At 38.1% G+C, this 17,888-nt stretch overlaps 1 protein-coding gene across 1 annotated transcript in view; it reads right to left on the bottom strand.

Moving 5' to 3' along the window:
* The window catches only part of LOC121164934 (WD repeat containing planar cell polarity effector), a 263,430-nt gene extending 248,804 nt beyond the window's left edge, over positions 1-14,626 (bottom strand). Inside the window, exon 1 of the mRNA XM_040993340.1 lies at positions 14,435-14,626. The gene's annotated coding sequence lies outside the window, so the exon portion shown is untranslated. The remainder of the gene's footprint in view (positions 1-14,434) is intronic.
* Between the last annotated feature and the right edge of the window lie 3,262 nt (positions 14,627-17,888).

The raw sequence follows: 17,888 nt of genomic DNA, 5'->3' as shown, positions 1-17,888 counted from the left end.
TAAAAACAGTAATTTTTTTAGATTTATTTATTTATATGAAAGCAAAATTAGAGACAGAGATGTTTTTCTGCATCTATTATATGGTACTTTTCTATAAGGTAGTTTCTGTTCAATTTACTTATTTATTTATATCAAATTACTCTGGATTTCATTTTATCTGCTGGGTTAAATATATCATTATTTATTTTGATAACCAAAATGTTACAATTTGGCCCATGGAATTCCTTCAAGCTTGTTCCTATGTGCTTCAGGCAAAGTTTTTATCATTCTTTCAACACTATGTTGTTTTCTGGGATAAAGATCTCCGTAAGTATCCAGGATTTCTTTTAGAGAAAAGTGATGCTTAGAAACAGAGATTTGGCACTAGTACGATCACTGCTATTAGACTGTCACTGCTCCCAGACATCATAAGATCAGAGATAGGAATACATGTATAAATACATCAATACATATGGCCCATAGCTGGTTCATTGACTGAAAGACTTCCATTTCTAATTTTAGTTAAAACCATGTGAAGAACAAGGTTTTAATACAAATGTAACACTCATCACATAACCCTACCAAAGAATAAGTCTAATGGAAACAGAAAGACAGGTGAGGAGGAGGACCTCCTATCCATTATCCCAAGAAAATGCCTTCCAGAAAATCATAAACACATAATGCATAATAACTGGGGCTCTATATGGCTGAAAACAGGATAATACCTGCAATGCCAGCATCCCATATAAGGGTACCAATTCAAGTCCCAGCTACTCTATTTCCCTTCCAGCATCCTGGTAATGCTCCTGGGAAAGCAGTGGAAGATGCCCCAAAGCACTCAGGCCCTTGCACCCTTGTGGGCGCACCTAGAAGAAGCTTAGGCTCCTGGCTTTGGCCTAGCTCATCCTGGCTGTTACAACCATTTTGTGAGTAAATTAGCACATTAAACAATTCGTTCTCTCTCTTCTTCCCTCCCCCTGTCCCTCCCTCTCCATCTGCATCACATTCCCCTCCTTTCCCCCTGAACTTCCTCCTCCTCCTCTGTAACTCTGCCTGTCAAATAAACAGACAATAAATCTCTTTTTTTTAATTTTTTGAACTCGATAGTGGTGATAGTGCAAACTTTGGAATATACTAAAACTCACTAAATTACATATTTACAAGGTGTGAACTAGGTGGTATGTGAAAAAAATTTCAACAAAAAAGAGAGGTAGGATCAGTAATACAAAACTCCCTAATGATACAACATATAATAACTTACAGGGATTCTCTGTGTTTTCTTCTGCATACATGTGTGTGCACCAACATAGCAATTTTGACAGACAACATTATCACTTAAACAGCAAACTACTCCACTAGAAAAGGTCAACTTGTCAAGAATATCACTAGAAATTTCCATTTTTTTACTTCACTGTTTTACAGAAACCTAATTTAGCATAGTAAATTTTCTTTTACAGAATTTAACATGTGGGCATGTTTTGAATTTCACTGTTAGAACTCTATAAATTGTAGTTTTGAATATTCAACTCAGCAACAATGCAGCGCATGTTTTTAGCACTCTACTATATCATTTCAATTTCTTCAACTGCCAGTGTCTCCTGGATTAAGCCACAGACTCTTGGTTTCTGTATCTCCCAGCTCTGGCCATTGTGTCCATCTGAGGAATGAAACAGCAGAGGGAAGATTCTCTCAAAGAGAGAGATATCCCAGTACTGGAAGCACGCAGAATTCCTAATAGAAATGACCAGAAAAGGTCTTCACCACAAAACATGATAGTCAAACTTTCTACAATGAAACAAAAAGAAAAGCCTCTAAAATAGGCAAAACAGAAAAAGCCAGACTACATTCAGAAGGTCTCCAATTACACTTACAGCTGATTTCTCATAGCAACCTTAAAGGCTAAGAGAGACTGCAGAGAAACAGTCCAAGTGCTTAAAAAACAAAAACAAAAACAAAAACAAAACAAACCACTGTGAATCCAGAATACTGCATCATGCAAAACTCTCATTTAGAATAGAGGTGAAAGTCAGTATGGAGAATACTCAGACAACTGAAAATTCACCTACCATATGACCCAGCAACTGCACTTCTGAGAATATATACAAAGGATCTGATACATGAGAAAGCAACGTGCATCCCTATATTCATTGCAGCACAATCAACAATTGCAAAAACTTGGAAACAATGTAGACACCCACTGACAGAGGACTGGATAAAGAAACTATGATCCACATTCTATGGAGTACTACGGAGCTATTAAACAGAATAAAATGCAATCATTTGCAGCCAAATGGGCTGAATTAGAGACCATTATGATAAGGAAAATGAACCAATCCCAAAAGGTCAGATACCACGTTTGCACTAATATAACTTCCAACAAAAATCTCAACGCTAATATGGCTAGGGGTTGTTTTATTCATCTTCTTATGAAATGGCTTTTTATTGTTTAAGTTTGCAGTTTTGTAGTATCAAATTTAATTACTTTTGCTGTAAATCTTATCCCACTTCCTAGTTATTGGTATCTTTCCCAATAAGTTCTTGAGATTCACGAACTGATCATCCACACTCAGAGATGGATTGATTGTAAACACTGAGATTGTAAATGCCCACTTCAACACTATTTTGCTACATATCATGAGCAAAGAACTTTTAGCTTTTAATTGTAATTCCTTCAGTACCGCAAGAGTCATGCACTAGCATCTATTCCTACAAGAAGGTTTCAGTTCCCATTTTCACCATTCGTATGGTGCATTTTTATTTTTGTAGCGTGTTCGCTAACTTCACGTTGATGAAAGTTTATTATTTTCACCCTAGTGTGGACTGTGCTTACTGGTTCTATAATTTAGGGGATATACAACGCAAGCATAGCAGAAACGGATACGTTCAGATATGGAGACAAAAAGTGCTGTGTGTCTCTATGCATACAGACCAAAGATGGACTCCCACTGAAAGAAAAGAATACATCCTAACAGTAAGATGATGACTCTCTGTCAATGTCCATGCCTACACTGTCAGGAAATACTTCAATACAATAACAGCATGATGAACTTGTGACTGTTTATGAAGGACATCCATTGTAAAACTAGAGGGGAAATCAATGGGGGAAGGAGAGTCCTTAAGGGAGGGCATGGGCAACCCCAGAGCCTATGGACCTGTATCACAAAACAAAACAAAATATTTTTAAATGTAAAAAAATAGAGGTGAAACAAAGTCCTTTCTAAACAAACAGAAATAAAAAGTATTTGTTATCACGCATCCAGCCTAACAAAATGATGCTTACGTATTTGCTACACACAGAAACAGAATAATAGTCATCATTAGGAAAGAATGTAAAGGCAAAGAATCTTCTAGTGCAAGCACAAAGAAAATCAAAAGCAAACAATGGAAATGTACATAGTAAAATGAAAAGGCCAAAATGTTACTTATTAATAATAACCATGAATATAAATGGCATCAATTCTACAATTAAAAGACACAATCCGGCAGAGCAGAATAAAAAACAAGACCTATTGATTTGCTGCTTGCAAGAAACACAACTCAGCAATAAATATAATCATGGACTAAAGCAAAAGGATGGAAAAGATAGTCTGCACTAACAAAAAGCAAAAAAGAACAAGAGGAGCCATCCTCATACCACATAAAATAGACTTTACATAAAACTGTCAAAAGAGATAAAGAGGAGCATTAGGTAATAATAAGGGTCAATTGAAAAGGAAGCAGTAACTGTAAACAGTTAACAGAGCGATTGAGGGCATGTTTACAGAGACAAATGACTTCTGGGGGCTTCCACAGACCTGGTCACTGCACCTAAAAGTAGGCAAGGGAGCTGAGAACAAGTAGTTTAGAGGAGGGAAACCAGAGAGTCTGTCAGATCAGGTCAAGGCACCTTTCCACAAAGATGATCTGGCTGTGACACATAGCACACACCTGGCAGCACACACACAAAAACAAAACAGGCAGGGAGGCATGCCAGGCTGGGCTAGGCCATGAGTGTCAGAGCAGAGGGTGAGTCACATCAGGCTGGGCCACAGCACCCCTCATAATGCGGGAACACTGGATCTGGGGCAGATTCTGTAGGAGACTTGTGGACATATCTTTGTAGGACTGCGGCCCACACTAGTTAATGCAGAGAGCTTAGGGTAGTGACAGGCTGAGCCAGGACCACAGAACTCAACTGAAAGGAACAATCCTGGCACTCTCAGGAGCCAGGGCTGAAGGGGCCCAGGCTGGGCCAGGCTGCAGCAGCCACTGGCACATGCAAAGGCCAGGATGGAGGGCAGACCATATCAAGAGGGCCGCAGTACTAGCTGGCACATGTGAAATCCCTGGCTGGAAGCAGGCCTTGTAGAGGAACCTGGGGAAACCCCTGTCAGGCTGCAGTTCCTGCTGTGGAGCCACAATAGTTGGGGCTAGGGACTGGCCAGGATAGGCAAACCTGCAGCAATTCTGTGGGCTGGTCTGGGGGCAGGCCAAGCTGGGCCGGGATGCAGCATCCATGTCAGGGTGTGGGCTGCATCTGGCTGGGCAAGGATGCAAGACCCACAAGTGAAAGCTAAGACTGCAGGTGGGCCAGGCCAGCAGGATCAAAGCACCCACCTCACATGAAGATCTGGGACTGGAGATGGGCCTCCTAGGGGAACTGTGAGCACTCCCCTGCTAGGCTGCAGCTCCAAGTGATGAGTGTGAGAGTCATGGCTGTGGACAGCCAGGTTGATAAGGCTACAATACCCTTTGGCATACACGTGGCCTTGGTCTAGGAGAAGGCCAGACTGGGTTAGGCTCCAGGACACACTGGTTTTCCTGAGAGCCAGAATGGGTGTGGAACAGGTCAGGCTAGGCCGTGGCACCTACCAGGTGCATCAGTCTGAGAAAGAGGATGTCTATTACCTTGTCAGAAGATGGAAACTACAGTAGGTTGAACAACTCTTGTAGCCAAGCTTTTGCCCCGCGGATGCACTAAGGTGGACTTGGTCAACCAACATGTCTTGGAGAGATTTTCTCAACCCTGGTAGAGTGAAGCTGATGATGTCTCAGAACTATAAAACACTCCAGTAACATTCTTGGAACACTTTTCCCCACACTGTGGTCTCTAGGGCATCATCAAATGACAATCCTGTAGCCACAGGTGCTGATACAGTTTGACAACAGGAACCCTCATCCCCTTCTCTGTTTGAGGACACAGGTGGGAAAAAAAAGCAACAATATAAATACACACACACATACACACAAAAACCAGAAACATTGTCCCACCTACCTTTCTCAACAACTCAATCATACCTATCCTAATCAAAGGCCTAAATGGGTTTGCATCCCTCTCAACTAAATAAAATTTTAAAATAAAACAAATGCTAATAAATCTAAAGGGAAACATACTCCAAAACAATAACAGGGGACTTCAACACAACTGATATCTACACGACATTTCACCCCAAACCAACAGAGTACACAATCTTTTCATCACTGTATGTATCCATATCTATCATATGCTAGACCATAAAGAAAATCTCAACTACTTAAAGAAAAATAAAATTATAACATGGATCTATTTTGACTACAATGAAATAAAGGTAGAAGTTAAAAACTTAAGAAACTTCAGAAATAGCACAACACATAAAGACCTAAACAACATCCTCCTCCGTAACAGTGGCTCATAGAAGAAAACAACAGGAAAACCAAACCATTCCTAAAAACGAAGTTTACAGTACAATTAAAATCTTATGGGATACAGCAAAAGGAATGTTAACAGAAGTTCAAAGAAACTAATGCCTGCATCAATAAAGTGTAAAGATACAAATCTAACAATGCATCTCAAGGATCTAGAAAAACAACATGAACCCAAATACAAAATTAAAAGCAGGAAAGAAATCTTTAAAATTAGAAACCAAAATTGAAACAACAACAAAAAAAATCAGTGAAGAGCTTTAAAACAAAAGGCAAAACTGATATACCATTGACCCAACTAACAAGAGAGAGAAAGATCAACCCAAATTAATTAAATCAGAGATGAAAAAGGAAATGTTATTATAGACATCAAACAGTAAGAATAATCAGGAATTAATACAAATAGCTATATCAGAACTAACTGGCAAATCTAGAAGAAATGAATGGATTTACAAACAGATACAACCTACCAAAATTGAGTCATGACAAAAAATGTAAACAAACTAATAACCAAGATGAAGATTAAATGAATAATGAAGATTCAAAGAAAAGCCCAGGACCAGATGATTTCAAATTTCTCAAGAAGAACAAATTTCAGTTGTTCTCAAACTACTCAAAAAAAAAAAAAAACCTGACAGAAAAGAGGGAATTCACAAACACCTTCTAAGGGAGGAGATTTGGCAAACACTAATTCCAAAACTAGAAAAAGAAAAAAAAAAAAAAGAGAACTATAGACCAATATCCTTGATAAACATAGAGACAAAACTCAACAAAATGTTAGCCAATAGAAGTCAACAACACATCAGAAAGACCATTCACCTGGATCAAGTGGGATTTTTTTTTTCCTGGTATGCAGGGGTGGTTTAACATGCACAAATTACTACATGTGATACAGCACATTAACAAAGAATAAAAAGCCATACTATTCTATCAAACGATGCATACAGCATTTGGTAAAATACAACATCCTTTTCTGATAAAAAAAAAAACCCAACATCCTTCCATAATATTAAATAAACAAAGTCAATATATGGGGAGAAAAAAAACCCCACCAGCATCATACTGAAAGAAGAGCTGAAAGCACTTTCCCCAGAATCCAGAACCAGACAAAAATGTCCATCTTCACCACTGCTATTCAATATAGTTCTGGACGGTTTGGCCAGAACTATCAGGCAAGAAAAAGAAATCAAAGCTATATAAGTTGGAAAGGAGAAAGTCAAATTAACCCTGCTTGCAGATGGCACGATGCTCTATACAGCAAAACCAAAAACCTCAATAAGAGACTATTAGGGGGTCCAGAATTATGGTTGAGTGGCTAAATCCTTATTTTGCATTTGCCACAATCCCATATGGGCACTGAATTGTGTTCCAGCTGCTCCACTTCCCTTCTAATTCCCTGCTTATAGCCTGGGAAAGCAGCATATGATGGCCTAAAACCTCGGGATCGTGCACCCACATGTGAGACCTGGAAGAAGCTCCTGGCTCCTGGCTTCGGACTGGCTCAGCTCTTGCCATTGTGGCCACTTGGGGAGTGAACCAGTATATGGAAGATCTTTTTCTCTGTCTCTCCTTCTCTCTGTAAATCTGCCTTTTAAAAAAGAGAAACTATTAGAATTCATAATGGAGTTCGGTAACTTTCCAGGATATAAAATCAACATGCAAAAATCAGTAGACATTGTATGCATAATTTCATGGTCGAGAAAAAACTCCAAAGAACATACCCATTTACAACAGCTGTAAAACAAATGTAAATATCTTGCAATAATTTTATCCAAGTGTGTGAAAGATTAGTAAAATGAAAATTATACAGAAAGAAATATAAGACACACACAAAAATGAGAGGATTTTCCATATTCATAGATTGGAAGATTTAATAATATCAAAATGTCAGTATTACCCAAAGCAATTTAAAAATTCAATGTGATCCAATTGAAACACCCACAACATTCTTCTAAGATCTAGAAAAGAATGATGTTAAAATTCATATGGAAGCACAAGAAACCACAAATAGCTAAAGCAATCTTTAAAAATAGAAATAAAGCCAGAGGCATCACAATGCCAAATCTCAAGACATATTACAAGGTAGTAATCAAAAAAGCCTGTTATTGGCACAAAAGCAAATAAGTAAACCGTGGAGGTAAAGCCACAGCTTGTGCTACTGATATTGTATACTAAAATGTCAATTCAAGTCACAGCTACACCGCTTCCAATACACCATTCCCTGCTAAAATGCCTGGCAAGGTAAACAATGGCAGTCCAAGTATTTAAGTCCCTGCTATCCATGTAGAAGAGCAGGAAGGAGTTCTCGGCTCCTTTGTCCTGGCCCAATCCTGGCCACTACTGGGTGGCCATTTGGGAATGAACCCTCTCTCCCTCTCCTTCCTCCTTTGCTTGGCCTTTCAAATATTAAATCTTTTTAAAATGCTAACTGAAGGAAACCACAGAAAAACGAAGTGTTAACACTAAGATCACAACTGTCTTCTACAACTCTCATTTTCAAATTTTGATATTATCAAAGCATGATTAATTACTCTCACTGGACAGGTACAAACATTATGTGAAACTTTAAAATGTGCAAATAACATTACCTGTTTTACGCATTGCAATAAAATGTAATTTTTAGCTTCTTTTGCTGTTAAAAATCTAAGAACATAACTAAATCAGGTATCCTTACACAGAAATGGAAGAGGTCTTACCTGTAGAGAATTATTTACCCAAAAAATGTTTACTTTTTCCCACTAAACAAAAGCCTGATTTTTTTCTCCTCCTCTTAGGTTTAATTTCACCAATCTTTCCAAGATACAGGAATTGGAAATATTTCATAGAAAACCACCAAAAGCACAGATAGTCAAAGCCAAAATAAACAAAAAGGACTACATCAAACTAAAGCTTTTGTAACAGCAAAGGAGATGATCAACAAAGTGAAGATGAACCAACGAAATGGGAGAAGAGTTTTTCAAACTCTAAAACCAATGGGAGACTAAACACAGGATTTATAAAGAGCTTCATAAACTCAACAATAGCAAAACAAACAACGCTGTAAAGAAAATGAACATTTTTCAAAAAAACACATTCAAATGGCTGGAGAAAAGGTACCCTCCTTCACTGCCGGTGGAAGTGTAGGTTAGTATAAAAATTATGAAAGTCAGTATGGAGAGTGCTAAGAGAATTGAAAATTATCCTGCCATATGACCCTGCTATTCCACAGTTGGGAATATATTCAAAAGAAATGAAATCTGCGTATGATAAAGGGATATGTGATCTTATATTTAGAGCACCACACTCTGCAATAGTAAAGACATGAAAACAACCCAGATGCTCATCAAAGAGGAATGGAGAGAGAAACCTTGGTACATCTACTCCATGAAATACTACTCAGCCACTAAAAAGAACTAAATTCTACCATTTGCAATAACATTGTCCCAACTAGAGACCATTATGCTCAGTGAAACAAGTCAATCCCAAAAAGACAAACATCACATATTCTAAGGCAATCTTCATGCAAGATACGGGGTCAACAGCCCTGTCAGGACTATTTTTGCTATATCTCAGGGAGGTTTGATATTTTTGTTTTTATTTTCAATCATTAAAAAAGCAGGGTTTTTTTCTTATTATTTTTCTCCTTGACTCATACGTCACACAATAGCACCATTTGCTTCAAGAAGGTCTTTGATTTTCTTTTTCATCACTTCTCGGCCTTTTGGCTAAGATCAAGTGATTTTCTTTTTCATTTTCATTTTCTTCAGTGACACATTGGTCATTCAGTAGCATGTTGCTTAACTTCATGCTGTTGTATATTTTCTACTTTTCTCTCTTTGGTTGATTTTGTTTTGTGGCTTTTCATTTAAGGGGGTGTACAGTAACTGTGTAATAGAGAATATCATATCCAGATGTGAAAACACAATGTGGTATGCAACTGTATTTCCAGAACTGATATGCACTCCCAATGAAACTTTTGGATAAATCTTGACAACAGGATGCTGGACTGCCTGCCATTGTCCATGCCTACAATGTCAGGATATACTTAAATAGCAGAATGATGGACTAAGGATGGATTGTGAAGGACTATATTACTATAACAATAAGAGGGAAATCAGTGGAGGTGTAGGAATTTGTGGAGGGGGAAAGGGAAATCTCAGAATAATAAAATACATAAACCAATACTTTTTTAAAGTATATTTACCCTAAAACCTAACATAACAAAACTGTCATATATAGAACACAAGCCAATGAAGAATTATTTCAGTAAGAAAACACTAATTTTTAAATACTATTCCTTGCTAACCTCCTTAATTTACTAGTTGTGCCCATAACAAAAGATTTATTAAAAAAAAAAAACTTTTTTCTATTTCCTGGCTCAAGACACAAGTTTTAATCAATCAACATATGATCAAGCTATTTTACAATTGGCAAGGAGGTAGTTAACTTGTAGAAAATTGAAAATACAAATGATTCTTATACAAAGAAAAATAAATTATGTTCCGTGGAATCTAACTGGTGAATCAGCATCACTACTTTCACATTGCTTTTGGTACTTCTTATTTGACTGCAAATATGCAATAATTTAACCAGTAATATTATATCATTAATGAGCAAAAAACAATTATGGACGTGATAATTCCCAATTAGTCTGAGAACCACAACATATTCTCTTTTGAAATGTATCCTTTAGAGCCAGTGCATTGCCTCACAGGCTAATCCTCCACCTTGAAACACCAGCATCCTATGGGCATTGGTTCATATCCCAACTGTTCCACTTCTCATCCAGCTCCCTGCTTATGGCATGGGAACGCAGTAGAGGACAGCTCAAAGCCTTGGGAACCTGCACTAACACAGAAGACCCAGAAGAAGTTCCTGGCTCCTGGCTTCAGTTCAGTTCAGCTCTGGCCTTTGTGGCCTTTGGGGAGTGAACCAACAGATGGAAGATCAATGTCTCTGTAAAAAATCTGCCTTTCAAGTAAAAATAAGTAAATCCTTTTTTAAAAACTGTATCCTTTAATAACAGTCCAAATACTAAAAACTAAAATAAGAAGTCAACACATAGATATACCATCAATAATTCTATAATGCAACCTCCAAAACAGGGCAAAGGCAGGCTGCCCAGAAGGTAACTGCTTTCACTAAGTGGACTTGGAATATCGTTATTTTCTATTTTATATAAGAGGAACAGGCTAGAAAAGCATTGCTCTGTGCTGCAGCCTTTTTTGTTTCTCTCTCTCCCCATGCACATACTTTCCTCCTGATTTACACACACACTCTATATATATATATATATATATATATATATATATATATAATATACATATCCCCTAAGGCATACAGTGCATACACTATAGGTATGTCTGAATTTCTTAAACACTAAATCCTACACAACTACTAATACTGCATTCAGTAAAAGAATACACACAGATACTCCTGCATACACATATAGACAGCATAAATAAAACAGAACTATCCTAAGTGACTGATGAGGGCACTTGGTTTAGTGGTTAAGATGCCACTTGACAAGCCTGCATCCCATATCACAGTGCTTGGCTGCTGTTCCTCATCATCCTCTTCCAATCTAATGTCCTACTAATGCATGCGGGAAGGCATCAGATGATAGCTCTTGTATTTGGATTCTTATCATCAGATGGGAGACCCTCATGGAGTTCTAGGCTCCTGGCTTCAACCTGCTTCAGCACATGGAAGATAAATTGACTGATCTTCTCTCTTCTTGTCTTTTAAAATGAAAAAGCATTTAAAAAAATCCCTATTGAGTGATCACTTGTAACACTTAGAATAAAAATCCCAAAATTACTATGAATTCTAGGTTGAGTCCTTCATTTTAACTCATCACCAAGTAGTATACTACCATGAGGAACACAATTTGTTAACTGGACATCAAAAATTTCTTTATATAAGCACACAGTGTTAAGTAATTTTATCAGTTAGACACAGTATAGAGGATAAACCTATATTCTGTCCTCTAAAAAATACTATAGGAAGTATTTTTCCTACTTACATCACAAAACATAACACTTTTTAAATATTTATTTATTTGAAAGACAGAAAGAGGGAAGAGGAGAGAGATACCTTCCATCTAATGCACACTTCCCAAATGGCTGCAAGGCTGGCCAGACTGAAGCCAGGAGCCTGGAATGTCACTGATCTCCCACCAAATGGCAAGGGCCCAAGCATTTGGGCATCTTCCACTTTCCCAGAAACATTAGCAGGGAGGAAAATCAAGTGGAGCAGCCAGGGATCAATCTGGTGCTCATTAAGAATGCCAGAGTGGGGCCCGGCGTGGTGGCGCAAGTGGTTAAAGGTCCTCGCCTTGCACGCCCAGGATCACATATGGGCGCCGGTTCTAATCCCGGCAGCCCCGCTTCCCTTCCAGCTCCCTGCCTGTGGCCTGGGAAAGCAGTCGAGGACGGCCCAAAGCTTTGGGAACCTGCACCCGCGTGGGAGACCCAGAAGGGGCTCCTGGCTTCGGATCGGCATAGTATCGGCCCGTTGCGCTCACTTGGGGAGTGAATCATCGGACGGACGAAGATCTTCCTCTCTGTCTCTCCTCTCTGTATATCCGCCTTTCCAATGAAAAAATAATAAAAATAAATCTTTAAAAAAAAAAGAATGCCAGAGTCACAAGCAACAGCTTAACTCACTGCGCTACAATATCCCCCCACTGGTACTAAAACCTCTTTTGCCCCCAACTCCAACATACTTGACATCAGATGTGTGGGGATTAATCTCACACACGAAATCAACTCTCCAGTAGATACTGACTGGAGTGACGTGCAACTTAACGAACTTCTGACACTATTTAAAGACAGCATGAGATGGCTTGGTCTCACTAGACTGTCCCTCTACCACTTTCATACCAGTCACAAACCCCAGGTTGTAAGTTGTACTTCTGAAAAACTTGCTATAAATTGGAGTTCTCATAAGCATCTGCTATAGCAGTTCCCAAAACTCGGGAAACATGTATGTTTAACAAGTTTGTAATAAAGTATACTCAAAAAAAAAAAAAAATACAGAGGAAAGAGATGTGAAAGACAAGGCACACAGCTAGTAGTAAGATGCTTCTGTGACTTCTTTGGTTGTGCCGTCCCCAAGGTGCCTTCACACATTCAGCTATCCAGAAACTCTGAACCCCATCCTTCTGTGTTTTTATGGAGTCTTTATTATGTATCCACAAGTTATACCATAACTAATCAACTTCACCTTCATCCCCTTTACACTCCCAGAAAGCCAAAGGGTACAGTTCAAAGTTCCCACCTTCTAATCACATGGTTGGTTCTCATGGCAACCAGTCCTCAATCCTGAGGTTATCCAGCAGACCCAAGCCTCTAGTCGTTTCACAAGCATACCAAAAAAAAAAAAAAAAAATCCACTCTGAAGATCCCCACAGCTTTAAAAGCACTATGCCAAGAATCAGGGAAAGAAACCAAATGCATAATTCTTATTGTATCATAGCATCACACTTGGATTAAATATCCATTAGCTAATTCTTTTCTCACAGCCCTAACAATGTAATTAGAAAAAAAATTATATATATGTATACACACACATACTTTTAAAGTCTTTAGTATAAGATAGTTCTACAGTTCATTTTCAACTTTCTTAAAGTAACTTCAAATAATAGTAACCAAAATGCTTTTTAAAAATACTTTGGCAATGAGTTTATTCAGTATGGTAACTTAATTCATTCTAAAAGCATATTTCAAATTTTTATATTTAATCCTACCTAGAGAGTAATTTAAAAGTGATATTTCCTGAAGCTAAAACCCAGACTTCATGTCTCTAGAGTAATCTTGCCTTATAGTAGTTTTAAATTCAGAAAGTCTGTATCCCCTTCCCAAAGTAGTTAAGGCTGGCCTGGGCTTGTTGTGAAATAGCTGGTTCAGTCAGAAAGCTTTTTAAATGTCAACACCCTTCACAATTCACACATTGTACAAGGAACGCATTGTACTTTAAATAAAGATGTGTTTCCTCTTGTGAAATAGTTTGTAATTTGGAGAGTCTGCTTAAAGAAACGGGATACATTTGGTTCTCTGGAGAAGAGCTGATCATCTCCTTTCCCTTCCTTTTCCCATCTGAAGCATGAGCCAGAGATTAAAGGTATTGCCTATGACAGAAAAAGGAACATCACTAGAGGATGCAAACCTGCAAAATCTACCGGTCAGGTAGTCCGTGAGTTTCTCAAAAACTGATCTGCATTTTTAATATCTGAAAACATTCCAATAATTTTATGCTAAACGCAAATTTTGCAAGCTCTCCAGTACATCCCCTGTAAAATTCTAAACAAATATACTTGATATGAAAAATAACACTTTATCCAAATATCTAATATTATACTGAGTATTTGAACAGCAAACACAAACAGTCTTAATCCCAATCATAGACTGTGCCATGAAATGTTAATGCATTTAAAATTTTTAATTATACATGGAATTAACTTAAACATTATACTTTCAGCAATTAGTTATTAATATTTAATTCACATTTAATAACAAAGAGTACACAAACAAGTGATACTCAATACAGAAAATTTTCAAAGGCAAATGTTACACTGCAGGAAGTCTAGTACTGGCCTCTGGAAATTGTCAACTGCAAACAATCTATAATTTACATAGACATTCACAAATACATTTTAAAGGAAAATAATAAATAATGACACTAAAAATGACAGAAGTAAAAAGAAACATACTAAGCTATATTTATACCTCTTAATAAAGCCAAGTTATTAAGGTACGCTTCAGAGTCATGGTTTCTTCACACTTTCTGTAAATATTTTTAGGTATAAAATTACCTAAGGGACTTGGTGTCGGGATTAGCAGTTGTCTGCTAACATGCCTATGTCCCACATCAGAGCATGCGAGTTGGATGCCTGGCTCCAGCTTCGATTCCATACCCTTCCTGACTATGAAGATCCTGGATGGCAGAATCAGTTAGGAACTCAGGTAGCTGGATTCATGCCAATTGCATGGGAGTCCTGGATTGAGTTCATGGCTCCTGGATACAGCATGGATCAGCCCTAACCATTACAGGCACTTCGGTAATAAACCAGCGGATTGGAAGTATAAATGTGTGTGTCCCTTTCACTGCTTCTCTGATACTTAAGTTTTTCAAAATAATAAATTAGTGAAATCCCTGTGCAAGTTTTATAGCAATTCTCACCATTACTATTACTTAAAATAAATCCAAAGTAGTAATAGTCTGAAAATAACTCAGAAAGTGTATCCTTTAGTTTATACAGAACACAGTTCCTGAGTTCCTGTCACCTTGCTGAGGTATGTTTCTTCGAATTAACCTGTATCTCCTTACAACGTGGCTGCCTACTACAAAACAGAGGAGGTAGATTCCATTTAAGAGTGTTAAATACAATAGGAAGAAAAGCAAGGTATCAACATTCATGTAAAAAAAACTATAATGTACTAATACACTAAATAAATAAGAATCTATCAATCCATAAATGATTAGAAAGTACATGATAAGAATGGAAAACTCAAACTCATGGTAGAATAACATTTAATAAACATTGAAAGAATGACAAACTCTGAAAATAATGTTGCAACCAAAGTAACAATTAACTCAGGCAAAAATTATCAATGAACGCTAAAACCATGAGTAACAATTTAATAGAAACAGGATTTAACTAAGCATCAAAATATGCCCTCACTTATTACTTATAAATTATGAGGAAATGGTAATTATACAGCAAAAAAGTGGGGTGAAAAATACCTAACCAAATGAGTTCCCAGCTCATAACTTTAGCTTGGGAAAGTCCAGCAAGCAAGGTGGAGGAATCCACCGGGGGGGGGGGGGGGGGGGGGGTTTTGGGGAGGGGGGAATCCCAGTGCCTATAAAACTGTGTCACATAATGCAATGTAATCAATAAAAAAAATTTTTTAAAAAAAAGTCCAGCAAGCAAAGCAGTGAATGGAATCAAAACATCTGTCTGTCTCTCTCAAATTAGTTTATTACAAGCAACAGGCGACTTCAATTAATAAGAAAATCATGGCGGGCTTTCCTTAGTCAATCCTACCATTTGTAAAGCTAGTTTGTACATTTCCACTTTCGTGTAACAAGAATCTTATGACATAAGTTGAAAAGCCTGAAGTAAGATCTTGAAATTATTCAGTAATATAATCCTATTTTCTGGGTTTAGGTTGACTACACCGCATTTACAGTTCTAAGCAACCCATTTAAATGGAGTCACTAAATAGTAACCACATTACTATGAGACAAAAGGTAATTTCTCAAGTATGCATTTACAACCTGAACTGTTTATAATTCTACCTACAGGCTAAACGCGATCACTATAGCTAAATGATTGAATTAACAAGTTAATAACTTACTTACACTAAAATTGAATACATATTAACTTTCTATTAAAGTGTCAAATAACACCTGTAAAATTTCTGAAATGCTTTTACTAAGTTATTTATTTGCATTTCTTTTTAAATGAATTATTTAATTTTTATTCAAGAAGCAGATTTGCAGAGAAAAGAAAAGAGAAATATCTTCCATCTGCTGTTTCATTCCCAAAATGGCCACATTGGCTGGTGCGGAGTCAACCTGAAGTCAGGAGGCAGGAGTCTCCTCGGAGTCTCCCATGTGCAGGGTCCCCAGGCTTAGGCTATCCTTCATTACTTTCCCAGGCCATAAGCAGGGAGCTGCATAGAAAGTGAAGCAAGCCAGGACCTGAACCAGCACCTTTCTGTGACGCTGGCACTTGTGGGTGGAGGACTGGCCAATTAAGCTATCATGCTGGCCCCTACATTTAAAACTAAAACACAGTGGACATCAAACTGGGGAACCAAAAATGACTTCATGTGACTGGCAGATAAACAGTTAAGTATAGCAAAACAGTTAACAACTGTAGAAATTAGGTGCTCAGTATACAGAAGGATATGCCAGTGATTTCAGCCATCACTCCTGCCCCTCAAGACCCTCCTCAGCAGAAAGCTGGAGTCAGGAGGCAGAGCTGGGCATCACAGTTCCAAAGCCATGGTTCTATGCCCTAGTTTGTTACAGTGTTTCCAGACCTTGTAAAATGTTTTCTCCTTTGCCAACTGCTGGAATGTCAGGCTGTAACATGAGGGTAACAGAATGTCCCTGAAAAGTGAACAAAAGAAACAAAGAAACAAACCCCTTCTGGATTCTGGTCCTCCATTATTATAATTCAGCATGGGAGCACCAGATGTGATCTCAGGCTCAGTTGCCATTGATGCCATACACTTGTATAGATCAAATAAACACAATAGATGTGCCCATTTTGAAGAGCAATCCTCTCCTAGTATTTCTTCCTCACCTTAGAAATGGGACAGCTCTTCCGCAAATGCTATTTTTGTGATTCCCCAATAACAAAGTCCCCCTGGGGTCTTTTCTGTAGTTGACCACTTCTACTGCTTTGGTTTTAAACTTTCAGATAACTGGCATAATTGTGACTCCTGTCTGCACTTATTACTGTCAAAGGTAGTCACTGTATTTATGTTTGGGCCCAGTGCAGTAGCCTCATGGTGAAAGTCCTCATCTTGCATGTGCCAGGATCCTGTATGGATGCTGGTTCATATTCTGCTGCTCTGCTTCCCTTCTAGCTCCCCGTTTGTGGCCTGGGAAAGCGGTAGAGAATAGCCCAAGGTCTTGAGACTCTGCAGCCACATGGGAGACCAGAAAGATGTTCCCGGCTCCTGGCTTCAGATCGGCTCGCTCAACCGTTGTTGCTACTTGAGAAATGAACCAGCAGATGGAAGATCTTTCTGTCTTTTCTTCTCTCTAAATTTGAGTTACCAACAACAAAAAAAAAATCTAAAAAACAAAAATGAAAATGCTGGGAAAGGGATAGTGGATCTTTTTTTAAAGACTTGGAAATAGTTATAATTATTGAGGCCAAATAACAGATTGAAAAAATTACACTAACTCTTCATTTTGTGCACATATGAAATTTGACATTCTACATATATTTTAAAAGAAACGCGTTGAATAGGTCAAAGCATTCGAAAAGAATGTGTTGGGATGGTTTTCAGCAGATGAAAATGGAGGTCAAGATTGCAGTCACAGAGTGTGAATCAAGATGGCAGGTTAGGGTAAGAACATGCTTAAACAGGTGGAAAAACATTAGCCAGTGTGAAGCAGAGAAGGCACATACCAGAAAATAAGAGAGGACAGACTGACGGCAGGGGCCACCTGGAGAATGACAGACACAGGAAGGCAGTGGAGACCATGGTGTGCCGTGCAGTAAGTAACCGCGTACCACAGCG

This window comes from Ochotona curzoniae, unplaced genomic scaffold (genome assembly GCF_017591425.1).
Source record: "Ochotona curzoniae isolate NIBS_2020 unplaced genomic scaffold, NIBS_Ocur_1.0 contig_883, whole genome shotgun sequence".
NCBI lineage: Eukaryota > Metazoa > Chordata > Mammalia > Lagomorpha > Ochotonidae > Ochotona > Ochotona curzoniae.
This window is presented reverse-complemented; position numbering and strand designations above follow the sequence as displayed.